General features: G+C 39.5%; 1 pseudogene; it reads right to left on the bottom strand.

The window, feature by feature from the left end:
- LOC101586754 overlaps positions 1–1,549 on the bottom strand; it is a 3,846-nt pseudogene extending 2,297 nt beyond the window's left edge.
- Between the last annotated feature and the right edge of the window lie 15,528 nt (positions 1,550–17,077).

Genomic DNA, 17,077 nt, shown 5'->3' with positions numbered 1-17,077 from the left:
TTCTTCTTCTTCTTCTTCTTCTTCTTCTTCTTCTTCTTCTTCTTCTTCTTCTTCTTCTTCTTCTTCTTCTTCTTCTTCTACAGGAGGTGGGGTATCTTCTTTCTCTAGTACACCTTGTTCCACAACTTCTGCAGTGGGACTTAACTCCACTGCTTCAGAAACTTCTTTATTTTCTAGCTACTGTGGTATTTTTTTCTTCTTTTTATCTTTATAAATTAGCCTTTTCTTTGACAAAGAGTCTTTTGATGGCACATCAACACCCTGAGCTTATAGAAGTTTAAAGATAGCTTTGGTTCTGGCTCTAGCTTCTCTCTAGGATTTAGTTAAATATTTCCCTTCTTTTTCATGCATTCTTTTCTTTCTTTTTCTTTTTGTTTTTTTTCCTTTCTCTTCTTTCTTGTTCCAATCGTTCCTCTTCTTTCTGCTTGGCTTCTAACTCTTCAAGTCGCTTTATGCATTCTTCCTCTTCTCTCTTCTGTCTTTCCTCTTCTTCTTTAAGCTTAGCCAGAGCTTCTTGCATAGCTTTAACAGAAGCTTTTCTAGGTCCTTTTATCTTTTCTTTCTCTTTATCTTCCTTTTCTATTTTCTTTTTCTTCTTATCTTTCTTCTTTTATCTCTTTCATTGTCACCTTCTGCAGCTGTGAACGTCTCTTTCTCTGCAGATGCTGGGGCAGCTCCTGTATCAGCACTCACTTTGGATCTGACCGCTTCCTCTTTGAGTTTCTTTTGAGGTTCTTTTTGTTTACCCTGCTCCTTTTTAGTTGTTTTTAATTCGTCTTTTTCTTTCAATTTCCATACTTTTGCTTTCTCTTCATCTCGCTTCTTCCTCTCACGCTCTTTCTTTCCTGCCTTCTTTTAGGCCGCTGTCTTAATTTTAAATGGGAAGAGTCATCATCTTCATTCCTGTCACCAACATTAGCACCTGGCTTAGTTTTTAAATTTTTTTCTGTCCTTTTCCAGACTGCAAAACTTCACCATGAGCCTCATCACACTTTCCCCTGCAGAGTTCACTCTGGAAGGCTCTTTGGTTCTTTTACTGCGCTCCTCATCCTCCTCTAAGCTGTCCTACTTTTTATTACATATCTGAGCTTTCCCTTTAGCTTTTCTTAGACATTTTATTAAAATCATCACCATTACTCCCAGAATGTATTTCCACTTTGGATTCTGCAATCTTTCTTGACTTTGAATCTTTATCATCTGATTCTTGACTATCATTATCATCAAAACTTTGTTTTTGCCCTTCTTCTTTTTTTTTAATCTTGTTTTGAAGTAGAATCTTCTTTACTGTTTTCTGTCGGCTTCACAACAACAGCTCTCTATCTACGTTGATGCCGTGAGCTTCTGGAGACAGTTCTTCCGGTTCTTTGAGAGTATCATTTTCATCAAAGTCCTGCTTCTTTTTCTCCTTTTTCTTTTTCCCCTTTGTCTTTGAGGTTCCTGTTTTCTGGCAGCACCAGCTCCTTCTATTTCTGCAGCCAAGGCATCAAGATCAAGATCATCCCTGGCACCATCTTCACTCTTGCTGTTCTGTTTTTTCCCCATGGCTTGTCAGCGGTGCTCACGACCTCTAGCCTCCCTACTCGGTCTCTCCCAGAGCCACCATCTGCGGGCCGACTTCGGACTCCACTCAGCTCGGCCCCTCTGCGCTGCTACCTCTAGCTGAACACTCTGATGTGCCATTTTCAGAAGTTGATAGACACCAGAGTAAACAAAATAAGCGTAACAAAAAAGCTAAGAACCTAGAAGATACAATCATGATCAGTAATATGCATCCAAAATTCAAATATTTGAAATATTTAAATACAAATAAAACTTTCACTCCTATAAATATAGACAACACATTTGTTTCATAAATTTCATAATTCCATGGAAACTATAAAATACCCTCCTAAGTAATGGCTGCATCAAAGAAAGTATGTATTAGCTAAAAAGTAATAAAAATACATACAAAATGTTTGAAACGTTACTAAAGGTATATGATAATGAATTCACTTTGAGTAATTTTACTTTAAGAAAGTAAAGTATTTATATAAAATATAGCACTTTTCTGCCTGAAACTAATTTTTTAATGCCAACAATTACATAGAATAGTAAATTTTTGTTTCAAATGTAAATAGCACTGAAAGAAATATATCTGTTTAATTATTTCAAAATAAATATTTATATGATTGTCTTAGTCTGTTTGGGCTGCTGTAACAAAATGCTTTACACTGGTTAATTTTTAAGTAACAAAGGTTGATTTCTCAGTTTTGATGCTGGAAGTCCAAGATGAAGCCACCAGCGTCTGATCAGGACCTACTTACCACAATACTCTGACATGGCAGAAGGGACAGTCAAGGTGTTCACAAGGGTAGCACCCTTATAATTTAATCTTCTCCCCAATTCTCTATGTCCCCATACTGTCATTTTAGAGATTACATTTCAACATATGAAGTTTGGAGGGACATACACATTCAGACCCTAGCAATAATACACACAATGTTTCCAACTGCTTAATTCCTGAACATTTTGGCTGATTGTCACACTCAGATCACAGTATTTTTTCTTCCAAGCTCTGTAGGTATCAGCTCATTGTCATCCAGAAACACATTTCCCAAGTGTGTTTGCTGAAACCCCACCTTACATAATATTCCTGAGAAAGAGTATGATGTCCAAAAATGTTTGGGAAGTGTTTCACGTGCTGTACCAAAAATTGTGAGAAAACACTGGCCTAGGATATCGCACCCAGGAAATTCTCACCTTTTAGGCCACATCTCCACCACTCCACTCTTTCTACCTCTAATTGTGTTATACTCAGACTGTCATTAACTAAAGGGAAAGAAATTCTAAGCAATAGCTAGTGTATGATGATACTTTGTTTTCAAAGTGCGATTTCTCCAACCAGAAGATAACATCTTGGAGATATATATATATATCAGAAACCACTAAAGGATCTTTGGAGGAAATGACACTATAAGTGCCTGGAGTACAACATGTAAAAATAAGTTGGCTTATACATCTCAAATTTGTTTCAATGTACTGAATAGTTCAGGTGTATCTCTGTATAGCTGACAAATTCTACCTGAAATCTGATTCCTTTTTTATTTTTTTCTGTAATTAGGACAAGGTCTACAGGGTCCCATTATGTAGATCAGACTCATAGTGATTCTCCTGTTTTCAGCCACCCAAGTGCTGGGATTACAGGCGTGCACCATCATGCCCAGTCTCAGTCACCATCTGAGATTGAACTCTGGCCGCTGGGCTCTGCCTAAGCAGATGCTTTAGTTTGCTGAACTATCAGCCCGGCCCTAGATCACATTTTTTTTTTCTGTGAATGGGATTCTTTTGTTTGTTTGCTTGTTCCCCATAATTTTATTGAGAAACAAATAGCAATGAGACAGTTTCAAATCAAATTGGTAGGACAGTTTCAATAATTAACACATTGCATACATTCTTCCTAGTGGTTAATTGTTGTACAAAATGCGGACATGATATCCTATTTACAAACACCATTAGAACAAATCCCTCTATTCATTAAGAGAATGTAACTATATATCTATCCTAACCACTTTGAATACACAGATACAAAATGGACATTCATCTGCATCCCCTTTTTTTGTTAAGTTCCATTATTTGAATATTATAGGTGTGTAAACTCACCAAAATATTCTAAAAGAGTCCAGTAGTCCGTAATAGTATTGGGTCTTGCGCTTGACTGGCAATGTCAGAAATTGTTGACCTGAGTCCCCTATAGCTCAACATAACAGCATGGCTTTACTTCTTATACTTCATTTTTACACTTTTCTGCTGGATGGTTAAGATCAAGGTAAAGCAGGGTCAATGCAACAAGAGTTGTAGCTTTTGGGTCTGATAAGGTCAGAGAAATCCCCTCAGGATCTATCCTGAGATCCTGTACCTCAGATTGTAGAACCTTTGTTAGTGTCAGCCATGTGAATGAGTCACGGCCATTGCTTGGGCAATGTGCTCTCTGTGAAAGCCTAAGAGAATGTTTTCTCTCCATGTGACTCTCCTTAGGCACACTCTACTGCACTGAAGATGGTAATCTGTAATAGTAGTTTCATGCTTGGAGTGCCTGTCATTGTGGTCTTCTGAATACAGGCTGCTTGTCATGACATGCCAGTTGCTGCTGTGCTGTCTGTCGGGTAGACGATTGTTCAAAAAGAAGGGGGTGGTGAATGAAGGCAAGAGACAGGAAAAGGAATGTTGTGGGACTGTTCTGCTTCAAGGTTGTATATGGTTAGATTTTTGGACTTATGTGTAAACATAAGAAGTATATAATTCTTTATGCCTATTTTTTAAAATATATTCTAATTTTTAAATGTTTTTTCATCATATTCTGTAGGGACTTAAAGTTCAGCATACCAATACTTGATGAAAAATACCTGTTCCATGTTATGCCTAAGATGTTTGATATTCAGAGAGATAGTGAGGTAAAGGCTTAACAGCCTAGGTTGTATGGTAATAACAATAAGCTTCTCTTCTGGAGAGTTAACTACCTAGATCACTTTTTAAAAGGACACAGGTAGTCTTTCCTCTGGGGTTTCAAAAATAGGACATCACGATACTGCAAGCCAATTTCCCTTTGACAATAATCCTCAAATATGATAATATAATTTTACTGACTATTTAATTTTTCATACAGCAAATCAAATACTCAATGCTTGTTCCTGGATTCATTTCTGTTTTGTTTTTTGTTTGTTTGTTTGTTTTTTGTTTTGGGGAGGGTTTTGTTTTGCTTTTGTTTTTGTTTTTGTTTTGTCTTTTTGAGACAAAGTCTTGATATGCAGTTCAAGCTAGTCTTGAGCTCACTTGGTAGCCCAGGCTGGTTTCAAACTCACAACAATCCTTCTGCCTCAGCCTTTCAAATGCTGGGAAAACAGTCAAGTGCCACCACAACTGGATTTACTTGTTTGTTTTTTTTTTTTTTTCCTTTAATTATTATTGAACAGCAAGGTTGAAACGCTCTCATGAATTGCTTTTCAGTAAGGTCATAATATAGCCTAAAAAATGGATGAAGGTTTAAAACTTTTTCCATTAGAAAGTGCTTCTTCCAGATCCAGCAGTTATGATCACCACCGGGTTGTACTATTGATATCTTTTTCCAGTTCTGTTCATTGACTTCAAGTAACTTTGGCTTCACTTCAAAGATGTCATCTATTTCAATAATGGCCTCCAAGGCTTTGAAACACAACACTTTTATTCCAATATATCTCTAACCATAAATCACACATAAATAAATAACTGTATTCAATCCTTCTCCTCTCTAGATTTGTCACAACTAAAAGCAAAATGAGTGATGAGTGGCTCTTCTGCAAAACTTGAGGCTTGATGGCTTTAGCACATCAACTTGACACAACTATAGAACTAAACAGGGAAAAGAAAAAAAAAAAAAAACGTTTCCCTGGTATTTTAGCTCAGTTTTAGCTCCAAGTAAATTTTGGCAGTATTGCAAATGCCACACTTGAGGATAGAGTCTCCATGTCTCCAATTTTTTTTTTAAATTAAAATTCTTTGTACTGAAAAGGGCTATTTCAAATATCATTTTCACATGTGTATATTCCCATCCAATGTTAAGCGGTTCAGGGAAACAAAATTTGCATGAAATCTTCTTAGTAATGTTCATATGACCTCACTCTGTATTATTCATTTAAAAAGGTCTCTATGTATGCTTGCTCTTCATTTCTAAGTTACTGATCCTAAGGAAGTTGGGTTTCTTATTCTGCAATGTACACAAACCTATATGTACTAGCTCTCTATTTTTGCTTAATGAAAACCTCAGTTACAATTATCTCACCCTTCAAAGAGATTTTATTTATTTTTAAAGTCTAATAGTTAATAAAAGTACACCGTGGAGTTGACATTTTAAGACAATTTTCTTAAATTATACTTATAAATATTCATTTTGTTCCGTTGTTTTGCTAGCTGGATAGACTCCATTTGTATGTGTGTTGGTGTTCTTCTGCTTTTGTTTGTCATGTCAACCATTTCCTCTCTGATCTTTTATTGCTTGCTTTATTTTGTTCTCATTTTTCTGGCTGTATTCCTGCCAGAAATCCCCCTCCCTGCCCACCCCACCGTTGTAGTTTTATTTAGACCATTCTTCCTTGGTCATCTTGTAACTTAGACTTGATTTCTGATAGGTTTTGTCTTTTACTTACATTTCTTTCCTGAATTCAATTCTCTTTCATTCCTCATTCAAAGGACTATCTTATGGTCATGTATCAATGTGGGGTTTCTATAACGAATAGATTCATTTGTTTGTGTTCTCAGGTTGAGGGACACATTGCCTGTCTTCCAATTTTGTGGTTGTTTCTTACCTTACAAAACTCCAGTTTCCCCTTTTGCAACATTTCCCCTCCACTGTCAGGTCTCCAAAACCTAGGTCTTCCTACCTTTCCACAAGCTCCTCCCTTAGAAGCAATGCCTTTGGATACCTTGCGTAGCACGAATACTTAAGTGCTTCCTTACAGCAGTGCTCTGATCTACCAGGACTTTTGTAACCTCCAGCTCAGGTGACAATTCTTCTGCAACACTGACTGTAGATCTGTCTCCAGCCTTTCACTGTCTCACCTTCCTCTCCCAAATAGCTTTTTTCCTGCTTCCCTTATTCATCATGAGACAGTGGGTAAAGCACAAATGACAAGTTGCTGGAATTTGCTGTTTCATTGTCTACTTGTGAATAAATCTGAAATTTGGGCATTTGCTTTCTTCTGGTTATGCTAGTTCTGGATCTTGTGTAGTCTTATTGTTTTTCTTTTCTTTCTTTTTTTTTTTTTTTTCTTCCACAGCCTACACTGTTTTAAGAGATCCAGATTTCATAGGTCATCATCTCAGCTATGCCCAGGGCTAATTTGAATGCTTTCTGATGGAGAAGCACTGATCCATGGATACTAAACCATAGTTCATTGGAGAAGTGCACAGTTGAGTGATTATAAATGATAAGAATAAACTACATAGTTCAAAAAATCTAGAGGAAATGATTCTTTTTTTGGTTTTGATACAGGGCCTTACTGCACAGCTCAGACTCATAATGATTCTCCTGTCTCAGTATCACCAGCACTGCCAGGATTACAGGCATGTACTATCATGCCCAGTTTTGGGGCTGACTCAGCGCACCCATGGTTCCAGGACCAGCAAGCATGAAGTACCAGGGATCAAACCCAGATCCTTGCACTTGCCAAACAGATGCTTAGACCACCGAGCTATCTCCCCAGCCTGAGGAAAGGATTCTAAATGTCTTCATTACAAAGAAATGATGAGTGCTTCAGACAATAGATATGGTTACCAAGATTTGAACATAATATAATGTATACATCCATCAAAACACCCCACGGTGCTCCATAAAGATGTACAGTTGTGATGTGTCAATTAAAAGTAAATGAATGAATATAAATGCTTTCTTACTATGGCTATTATGTGATTTTCATCCACCACAAAGATTTTACTATTCTACATCCTGCAATTCTTTCTATGAAAATGTTGGCTATTTTGTGTTTTCCAGATATAAATTTATGTTGTAACATTGAATGTGCTTTTAAAACTACATATGCTGCAGCATGTAGATTCAAGTATTGCCCTCTCCTTCTCCCCAAGAGATAATCTACAGTTTTCCCACTCTGTTTTCAGAGAATCAGTGTTCTAGCTGTGGCATAAATACAACATACATCATGGAAAATATATAGGTGGTAGGATCAGAAGCTTGGAGGGGGCCCTGAAGGAAACTCCTCAAAGAGACAGTCCCTAGGGCCAAAGGGTTCATAAGCCTTCATGACTTTAAGCAGGAAAAGTATGGAGATATATATATATATATATATATCAGATCAATTCAAGACACATTCTGCCTATCATCTGGGGCATTAGCATCAGAACATAACTATGTAGTGTTATAAAGGGAATAACAGCAGGGATAACTTTTAAAAATTGTAAATGGTAGAACAAGGATGCTACATGGGTGGGTTAAACCATCATGAACCCCCTCACATTTAGCTCTCATGTATCATAATTTGCAACAGGGCATACATATTAGTAACTGGTGTAGGGTCATGGTAGGCCTAGCAGCAAACAAGTTCACAAATAGTTTCGCAAACCTCAATTTCTTGGTTGATAGTGGAGCATCTAAATACACAGAAGCCAAGAAAAATTCTCCCCATTTCCAACCTACCTTGTCTATCTCTACATTGTTTCTTATGACCTTTCATGGAATGAATTTTATAAATACTACAGAGCAAAAGCAAAGGGCTCTGGGACCTGGGACCACAAAGTCACAGATTCGGTCTCTAGGCTGATAAGAAGAACCCCATCACGTAGTTATTCCATGCCCCTTTCTCTCACTTATCCTGGCTTTCTCTCACTGGCACTAAATACTGGGAATCTACTTTTCATGCTTTTCAATCAGCTCTCTAGCCATTAGCTCTGAGACTTGACAAATACGCCAGCCAAAATCCCCACTAAAGGTGTCCCGAATTTTCTGATCAAGGAGATTATGGGGCCACAGAGGAAAGTGATCGATAATGTATAATGTGCCTAAGAAGAGTCACCTAGAGAGAAAATAATCTCTCAGGCTTTCTCAGGGAGCAAACTGGTCAAGCAATGGCCATGACTCATCCACATGGCTGACACTGACAAAGGATCTACAAAGTGGGGTACAGGGCTTCAGGGTAAATCCTGAGGGGATTTGACTGACCTTGTCAGATACAAATGTTACATTTCTCGTTATATAGATATTGCTTTATCTTGTTCTTAACCATCCAGCAGAAAAGTATAGAAACAAGGTATAAAAAGTAAAGCCATATTAATAAGCTCAGCTGTAAAAGGCTCAAGTCAACAACTTCTGACATTGCCAGTCCTACAGAAAACCCACTACTTTTATGGACTACTGGACTATATTGGATTATTTTGCTGAATTTATGCACCTACAATTTTTAAATGGCAATGGAATATCCATCTCTGACAAAAGTAAACAAAAAGGTATGAAATTAAGGAACATTTTGTATCTGTATATACAAAATAGTTAGGATAGGTATAAAGCTATTTTCTCTTAATTCAATGAGAAGAAAGCTTTGTACTAATAGTGTTTGGACAGGATATCATGTCTATATTTTGTACTATGAATAACTACTATGAAGACAATATGCAATTTATTAGTTATTGTAACTGTCCTACTAACCTGTCTTGAAACTATCTCATTGCTATTTGTTTCTCAATAAAATTAATTTTAAAAATCGCCACTAGTGAATCCTAAGGCTTCTACTATTGTCTTAGTTTTGTTGAGGTTTGCTTTTCCCTCTAAAATAGGTCCAGAACATAGTGAGGAACTTGGAATTTTGGTCTATCTCCTTGATAGACAAAAAAAGCACCTCCCAGGACTCTGCCCAAGATTATGATTTTACCTCCAGTTTCCTTGTTTATGAATTTAACAAACAACTTTTTGTCATCTACCATGCAGCCAGAATAGCACTAAACCCCCTTCCTACCTGAGGGGCAAATCACTGTTGGCCAGGGCTGGGAAAGGCCAGCCCTGTTACTCAGGAGCCTAAATGAGCGAGGGCAGAACATCAAGGTACAGCAGGGAATGAGGGAAGATAAAGGCAGCAGAAACCAGTGGGCACGATCCTAGTGCTTATCCTTTACCCAGGGCTATCCCTGCTCGGCCCCCCTCCACCTCAGCTTCTCCATCTGCTGTAGATATCCTCTGGGGGTTCTAACAGCTAAGAGGAACTCTAAAGAGAGTTTCATTAGTTTTACCAGTGTTGGCCTTCAAGTTTCCAAGGCCTTTGTAGGCACCGAGGCAAACACCCCACCCAGGCAGAAGATGGGAGGTTTATGGATGGAGGACCAACCTCCCCTGCAGCTTAAGTAGGTGAGTGGCAGAGTGAGCACTAGCAGTCACCTTAGAATCCCTGCTTTGCCCTTGTGACAAGTGGCCCACCAGAGTCTGCTTGGATGCCTACACCAATGGAAGCCTTGTTCCTCTTCAGAGAAGCCCCTTTCGTTTTGCTTTTGTAAATGCAATAGAGAGGAAAAGGAGTAGGAACTTCAAGAGGTATTCACAGGATAAAGTGACCAAAAGGAGGTGGCAAGAACAAAGCTTCAGGACCCTGCCTCCTCAAAGTGTCATATCAACTAGTCACAGTGCATATCATCATCATCATCACAAGTCACAAACATGAACTAAAAGAACCAGTAATAATAATGGAGAAATATGATCTAGAGACAAAGGGAAGGGAGTGGGTGGAAAGGGGTCAGGAAATGAAAAGATCTAACTATGTTCAGTACGTGTACCTACTGCCTAAGATGTAAATAGCATGTACTGTAAATGCACTAATAAAAATTTTTTAAGTACATAGATGGCAGTGCATTCACTTAGATAGGAACAAGCAGGCAAAAGGGCAGTGGAGGTCCTTAGCTCAGCACTGAACAAATGCTGAGAAGCTGTCACAGCATCCCTGTGAAAGCCAGAGTTAGTCTGATGTTCAGAGGAGAGACTTCGTGGGGTAGCTGGGGACACAAAATGTAAAATCCCTGTTCTGAAAATTAATAGACATAATCATTGATGAATACATGAGCTAAAAAAGAGCCAGAGGAATATCAGCATTGAAAGGATAGGGAGATGGGGTACCGGTTGGTGGTGGGAGGGCTGGGAAAGGAACTGCAGCAGGCACATCCAGGCAAGCGGCCAAGGAGGAGCTCAGCAAAGACCAAGCTGCCAATCGTGCCAAGTGCCACCAAGGAGTCAGATAAAATAAGCAGTTAAATGTCCATGGGATGCAATGAGGTGGAGAGGACATACTGAAAATGGATTTGGGTGAAATGAGAGGCCCAGAAGTAAAGGGTCTTGAGGACCAGATGGGAGATGCGGCACTCAGGTAGTGAGTATAGACAACTCTGTGAAGGTATTTAACTCTAAAAGGGGACACAGCAGTACTGATGTGGCATTCAGTGTCTATAGATGTGCTCTAAAATGGCAAAGGATGCAGCATTATCGTGTGTCTGTGGGCTGACCCAGGGGAGGAGGAGGAGGACTGCGGAGAGCAGAGATGAAAGGGCCCTGGCTGTTCTTTACAAGGCAGAGGGAAGATGCTCAAGGACAGAGGAAGAGACTGCACCATCAGCCTCAGAAAATTTTCATGACTGAGTTCATTTACTCGGACAAGTAAAAAGCTGGTGTTTTGTCTTTTTTGTGTTTTAGCACTAAGTCGATTTTACCAAAGTACAAGTTTACTATTTCTTTTCCACATTGCTGTCCTTTTCTTGCTGTCTTTACATTTCAAAATTATTTTATTCTTATGAAACTTGTTTAAAAATATAACCCATGTCTACAAAATGTGTGATACTTCAAGAAATGTGGTATCTACTCAAAGAAAATGAAATTGAGATACTGCAAAGAAAGAAAAATCTAGAAAACTGTTGTGTTTTGGTCTGCTTTTCCAGAACATTCTTCAATATTCTTTTCTGAGCGACTGAAGGAAATTCAAGTAGGAAATGAGACATCAATGATCTGTGTTGATCATCACTTTTCTTTTGCCAATATTGAACCCCGGAGTGACTGTTCTGGCCCTCCGCCACCTCAGCCACCTGACTCCTTACAGAGCCCCTGTCAGACTTGTATCTCTTAGTGTTGCATGAATTTTCCAGAGACACATGAAAGAAATGTCTACCTCTGAACTGGGACAGGGATAGGAGCCCAAAGAACAGCATGGGCAAGACCCACTAGGTGAGTCCACAAGTGGATCAGGAGGGAGGGACAGAGCGAGGGGCAACCTGGAGGCTGCGGCATCGCCAAAGCCACCAACCACCCTGAGTGAGGCTACTGGGTTTTTTAATGTACCAACTAACTGAAACAGCAAAACAGAATCAAAAGTGAGAAGCACCCTTGGGGAAGGTTGTGTATACTCCCCTTCCACCCCATCCTTATCAGGGAACTCTGCCAGTTCCAGTAAACACTGCTCAGCTACAGTGGTGGGTGACCTTGTCATGCCAAAGGCTGTCAGACAGCGTCACTCAGCACCTAGTGGGCCCTTGAGACTGCTAAGTGGGGGTAAACAGTACAAGATGGCACTGCTCTGGAGAGGGGTCGAGGACTGGCCTCTCGGAGACATTTCGCTCACTGAACATGCATAGAACCTCCGAGGTTCAGATTCATTCCCATCACAACTCAAAAGGTAAAACAAATGTTTCCATGAGCATCTTCACTCAGAAGAATCACATTGCCCCCTTCAAAGTCAAGAAGCCCCTGAGAATCTCTCCTTCCAACTAGGGGACTATGCGTCATCTTTCTTCCACTCGTTCATATAGAAATACTTTCTTTATCCACTCTCTTTGTTAGTGTTCTTCATGCAATACACAGAGATGAAGACCACAGAGATGAGTGGATAAGGAAAACAAACATCGCCTCTCACCAGTAAGCCACAGAGTCACAGGCTCTAAAGGGATTTGGAGAGGCCATGAGTCAGATTCATCCAATCCAGCCCACACTCATGTGAAGCTCTCATCAACTGTCCTAACAATAGCACTGTAACTTCTGTCAGAATCTTGCAAGTGATAGGGGACGTCTACTTATGAAGCTAACACTAGTGAGAACAGGACAGTGCCATAGGATTTCTAAAGGGTTCTCTTTAAGAAAAGAGTCTTGACCCCAAGAGCAGAAATAAAACACAAGGTAGAACCCCCAAGAAGCAGATTTTCTCTTCACTAAGAAAGACTTTAAGAGACAAGGCCAGCCAAACAGACTTTATGACCTGGGCCTCCACCCATCTCTCCTCTCCCTTGTGAAATGGACAGCCCTGCCTAGCCTGCCTAGGATCTGCTGTGAATGTGAGGGACAATTCCTGGTTCCCAACCAGAACAAGCGAGGGAGCTGCTTCTGGTTCATCCTTCATTATACTGATCGAAAAAGAGCAGTCATCCCACCCTTTTCCTAAGAAGCCTTCAGAACTCAATAATAGGGCCATGCCCTAGTGTAAACCAGCTTAACATAGCCATAGAGTCATGGGTCCACACAGCAAGCTCTAGAGAGAAAGAATACTTGGAAAGAGGCCCTGTTGAACAGAAATTGGTTCAAGATACTGGGAACCAGGGATAAGGGGTTGGGGTCAGCCCCATCAGCAAGGTTGTACACGTCATAAATGCTGAGCAAGGTCACTGTCCTCTCCCACAGAGGACATAGCTCTTTTGTCAGATATATTTTTGCTGTTCACAGGCTCTAAAGGGAGCATATAAAACAGATAAAGCACTAATCTTTAAGACTTTTCTAAGTCCCTGCAAGCGGGTGTTTTTGTTTTTTTGTTTTTTTTTTTTTTTTTGTTTGTTTATAATTCTTTCAATACAGAGTCTTGATGCAAAGCTTGGACTCACAGTGATCCTCCTGTGTCAATGTGCACCACCACACCCAGTTCTGGGGCAGGCCCAGCACAGCATATAGTACCAGGGATCAAACCCAGGTCCTTGCACTTGCCAGAAGGGCACTTATACTGCCAAGCTCTCTCCAGCCCAAGCTGGTGTTTAGAGTAAAAATTTTGGACATTATTAATTTTCTATTAGTATGAACAACTTTCTGTACATATAAATCTACCTTATTCATTTTATAAGTTAAGTAGTATTCCATCAAGAAGGTGTACATAATTTGTTTAGTAATCTGCTCTTATTACTAATCTAAGCTAGTCCCAAGTCTTTCCAAAACCTCTGTGAACAGCCTCATGCACCCACCACTGTGCTGCACTCCTGTGAAAGTTTTAAAAACTTTTCACTTAATAAGCAGCTGGCACCTTTGTGCATACAGCTCTATGCATATATCTGAATACTTCTGAGGGCAAATTCCTTAAAGCAGAGTTGTCGGTCAAAGATAATGAATATGTTTTAAATGCATTCCCTGAATTCCCTCCAAAAGACTGTATATCTTTAGCCAGGAGGATTTTGCTTGCCTCATACCAACTACTTCTCTGGTTCTTTTTACCCTTTCAATGTTTGCCTGTTTGTTGGGTGGAAAAGAGGCTTCTAAAATTGCCTTTTCCTGTTATTGATGAGTTTGAGCATCTTTTCATGTTTTCGTTGATCATTTTGATGTCTTCTCCACGGACTTGCCCATTCGTGTCCTCTGCTGGTCTCTAGAAGTATGTTGAGTTGTCTTTTTTCATATTGATTTGGAGGAGCTCTTTATATGACTAATGCTTTATTAGTGCTTTATCTGTTTTATATGCTACAAAAATTGTCTTCTTGTCTGTCACTCTTCTTCCAACTTCGCTTATCTGATCTAGAAGTTATTTCAAGTTTATTTATACATGTAAATTTTTGCATGCCACACGTGTCTGGGGTGGTATTCCCCATTCTGAGGTGACTTCCAGACCAACATTTTCTTCAGGTTTTCTTGACTATGTTTTTAATCCATCTGGAATTTATTTCGTTGCGTGGTATGCCATAGGAATCTCGCTTCTTTTTTTCCAAAATAGTTGGTCAAATTTCCCAATATCTTTCATCAAATTAGTCATTCTTTCCCTCAGATTTCTGATCCCGACTGACTCATACACTCAATTTTTATTTGGACTTAAAAGAGAGAAATGATTATGATCAACAATCTTGACTTCATTTGCAGGGGCGAGATGAAGCATTATTTATTTTGGACAGGAAAAGGGAGTATGGTGTGGGATAAAATCAGGGGGAGGCGGTTATGATAGTCATGGAATTTATTGTGAAAAAGGAAAGTCTGTGAAAGAAATGACAACAGAAAAACTACTGAGTCATAGAAAGGATGTGTTATTTAAAACAAAAAAGAAAGAAAGAAAAAAGACTTCAAAATGGCCCCAAGCAAGGATTATTTAGGAGAGTCTTAAAATAGAGGATGATACGGACAAGATGGGACTCTCAACTGAGGAAAACAGCTCCCGAGCAGCCCGCCCTGCCATCCACTAGTAGCTGTCACAAAGTGTAGTGGGGGCACCTGCTAGGCTTTGGTAATTAGTGAGCAGATGCAAAGAGCTACTATTGTTCTGAGAGTAAACGGTTTTAAAGTAATGCATTTTATCACTGAAAATTAAAGGGAAAAAATAAACTGGAACAACACTGAACACCTTTTATTGAACACACACTTACGGTGGTCTAAACTATATTAGCTGCTTCCCACAGCTTTTACTTTATAAAATATGTGCAATGAAATGCCCGTACTCTGCCAGCTGCGGCAGCACGTGGCCGCAGCTCTGGCACTCTGGAGGCTGAGGCAGCATCGCAAGTCCACTCCATTTCCTTCCACTCTCATTCTTTTATATACATCCTAGGGCAGGAGCCTTCCTTTATTAAACCTTTATTCCAGTGCCCAGACCAAATAAATATTAATTAAATACTTTTAAAAAAAAATACTTTTCTAACCCTCAATACAAGCCCATGACACAGCCACTAGGACTATCCTAAGTACACAGGTAAAAGAAATTGGGACTAGAGAGGATCGGCAATGTGCCCTTTCTTTTTTTAATTTGTATTTATTACTAGTGCATGTTTGTAGTGCATAATGCTTACATTCTTGTGTAGAGCTGGTGCGCATACATAAGCATCTTGATTCATGTTTTAGCCCTTTTCCTCTCCCCCCTCTGTTCCCTCCCACCCCACTCCATCTCTTGATCCCCTCCCCTCCCAAGAAGACCTGTCTCCCTACCTCCTATTATCTATCTTTTATTGGGATTTTTATTTATACCTTCAGTTTATCACACAGGAGAAACCATTCCATATTTAAGCTTGTGTGTCTGATTTGTTTCATTTAACACGATGGCCCCAAGCTACATTGATTTTCCCTACATATAGCTCGAATTGCTTTCTTTGTGCCACAGTAGCACTGTCTTGTGTGTAAATACCACAATTTCTTTATCCATTCATCATTTAAACTTGTATTAGTGAAGTTTCCCATATCGCTAACCATTCCACGGAAAAGTTCCCTTAATGACTGCATAACATTTCATCAAGTGGACAGGTCACCACTTATCTAACCATTTAATTATTTATGTTCAGATGCCAGTGATTTTTAATAAAATGATAACTTCTCCTATGGGCCAGCCAAATAGCTCAGTGGATTAAAGTGTCTGCAAGCAGGCACAGGGGCCCGGGTTTCAATCCCTGGGCCTGCCATACTGGCCCTGCCCCCAAGGCGCACAGAGACAGCAGTTGAGACTTCGCGTGGTGGCATGCCTGTAATCCCAGCACTTGGGAGGCTGTAAACAGGCAGATCACTATGAGTCCAATCTAGTAGTGAGACCCTGAACACGCTGTAGACCCTTCCCGAAATACAAAAACTAAAACAAAAAGCTGCTCTTATGCATGTTTTTATACTTAAAACTTGTACCTGCCTGAGCACTCATCTAAAAAGGAATTAGCAGCACTCTTACTGGTTGACTTTGCTCAGGCTCTTCCTACATGTGATCAAATTTCCTTCCAAAAACTCTCTATTATTTTACCTTCTATGCACCACAAACAAAAGTGCCCATCTTATGTCCAAGCTAAGTCTAAGTACTAATTTTACATGCTAATTAGTTTTGATTTTTTTTTCATTAGTGGAGATTGAGCCCAGGGTTTTAGCATTGAAATACATCCTCAGCCCTTTTTGATTTGTTGTTTTGAGACAAGATCTCACTACATCATCAAGCTTCCAGACTGGACTCAAACTTGCAATTCTCCTGCCTCAGCCTCCCAGGGAGCTGGAACTACAGGCATGTGCCACCACACCCAGCTAGATCCTAGCTAATTTTAATGGATACGCAATTATATATTTATTATTATATTTCACTTTTATCATACAAGAGAAACAAAACAGACTTCAGGTCTCCTAAAAATTTAATGAAGCTTCTATTACATACAGCAAACAAATGAAGCCATGACAGTAAACAAGACAGAATCCACCCACCCTGCCTTCTTAGGGCTCACAAACTGAAAGAGGGGGTGCACTAAACACACAGCTGATAAGCCCCAACTGTAAGTTCTATCATAAGCACTTAGTAGTACTTGGGGTCCATTAGTCCCTTTTAAAGTACAACATGAAGAACTCATTTGAAACAATAACAGTAAGAATAATAATACCCAGATAGTGAGGTTAAGCTTAACA

The sequence above is a fragment of the Octodon degus genome, unplaced genomic scaffold (assembly GCF_000260255.1).
Source record: "Octodon degus isolate 3935 unplaced genomic scaffold, OctDeg1.0 scaffold00221, whole genome shotgun sequence".
Taxonomy (NCBI): Eukaryota; Metazoa; Chordata; class Mammalia; order Rodentia; family Octodontidae; genus Octodon; species Octodon degus.
This window is presented reverse-complemented; position numbering and strand designations above follow the sequence as displayed.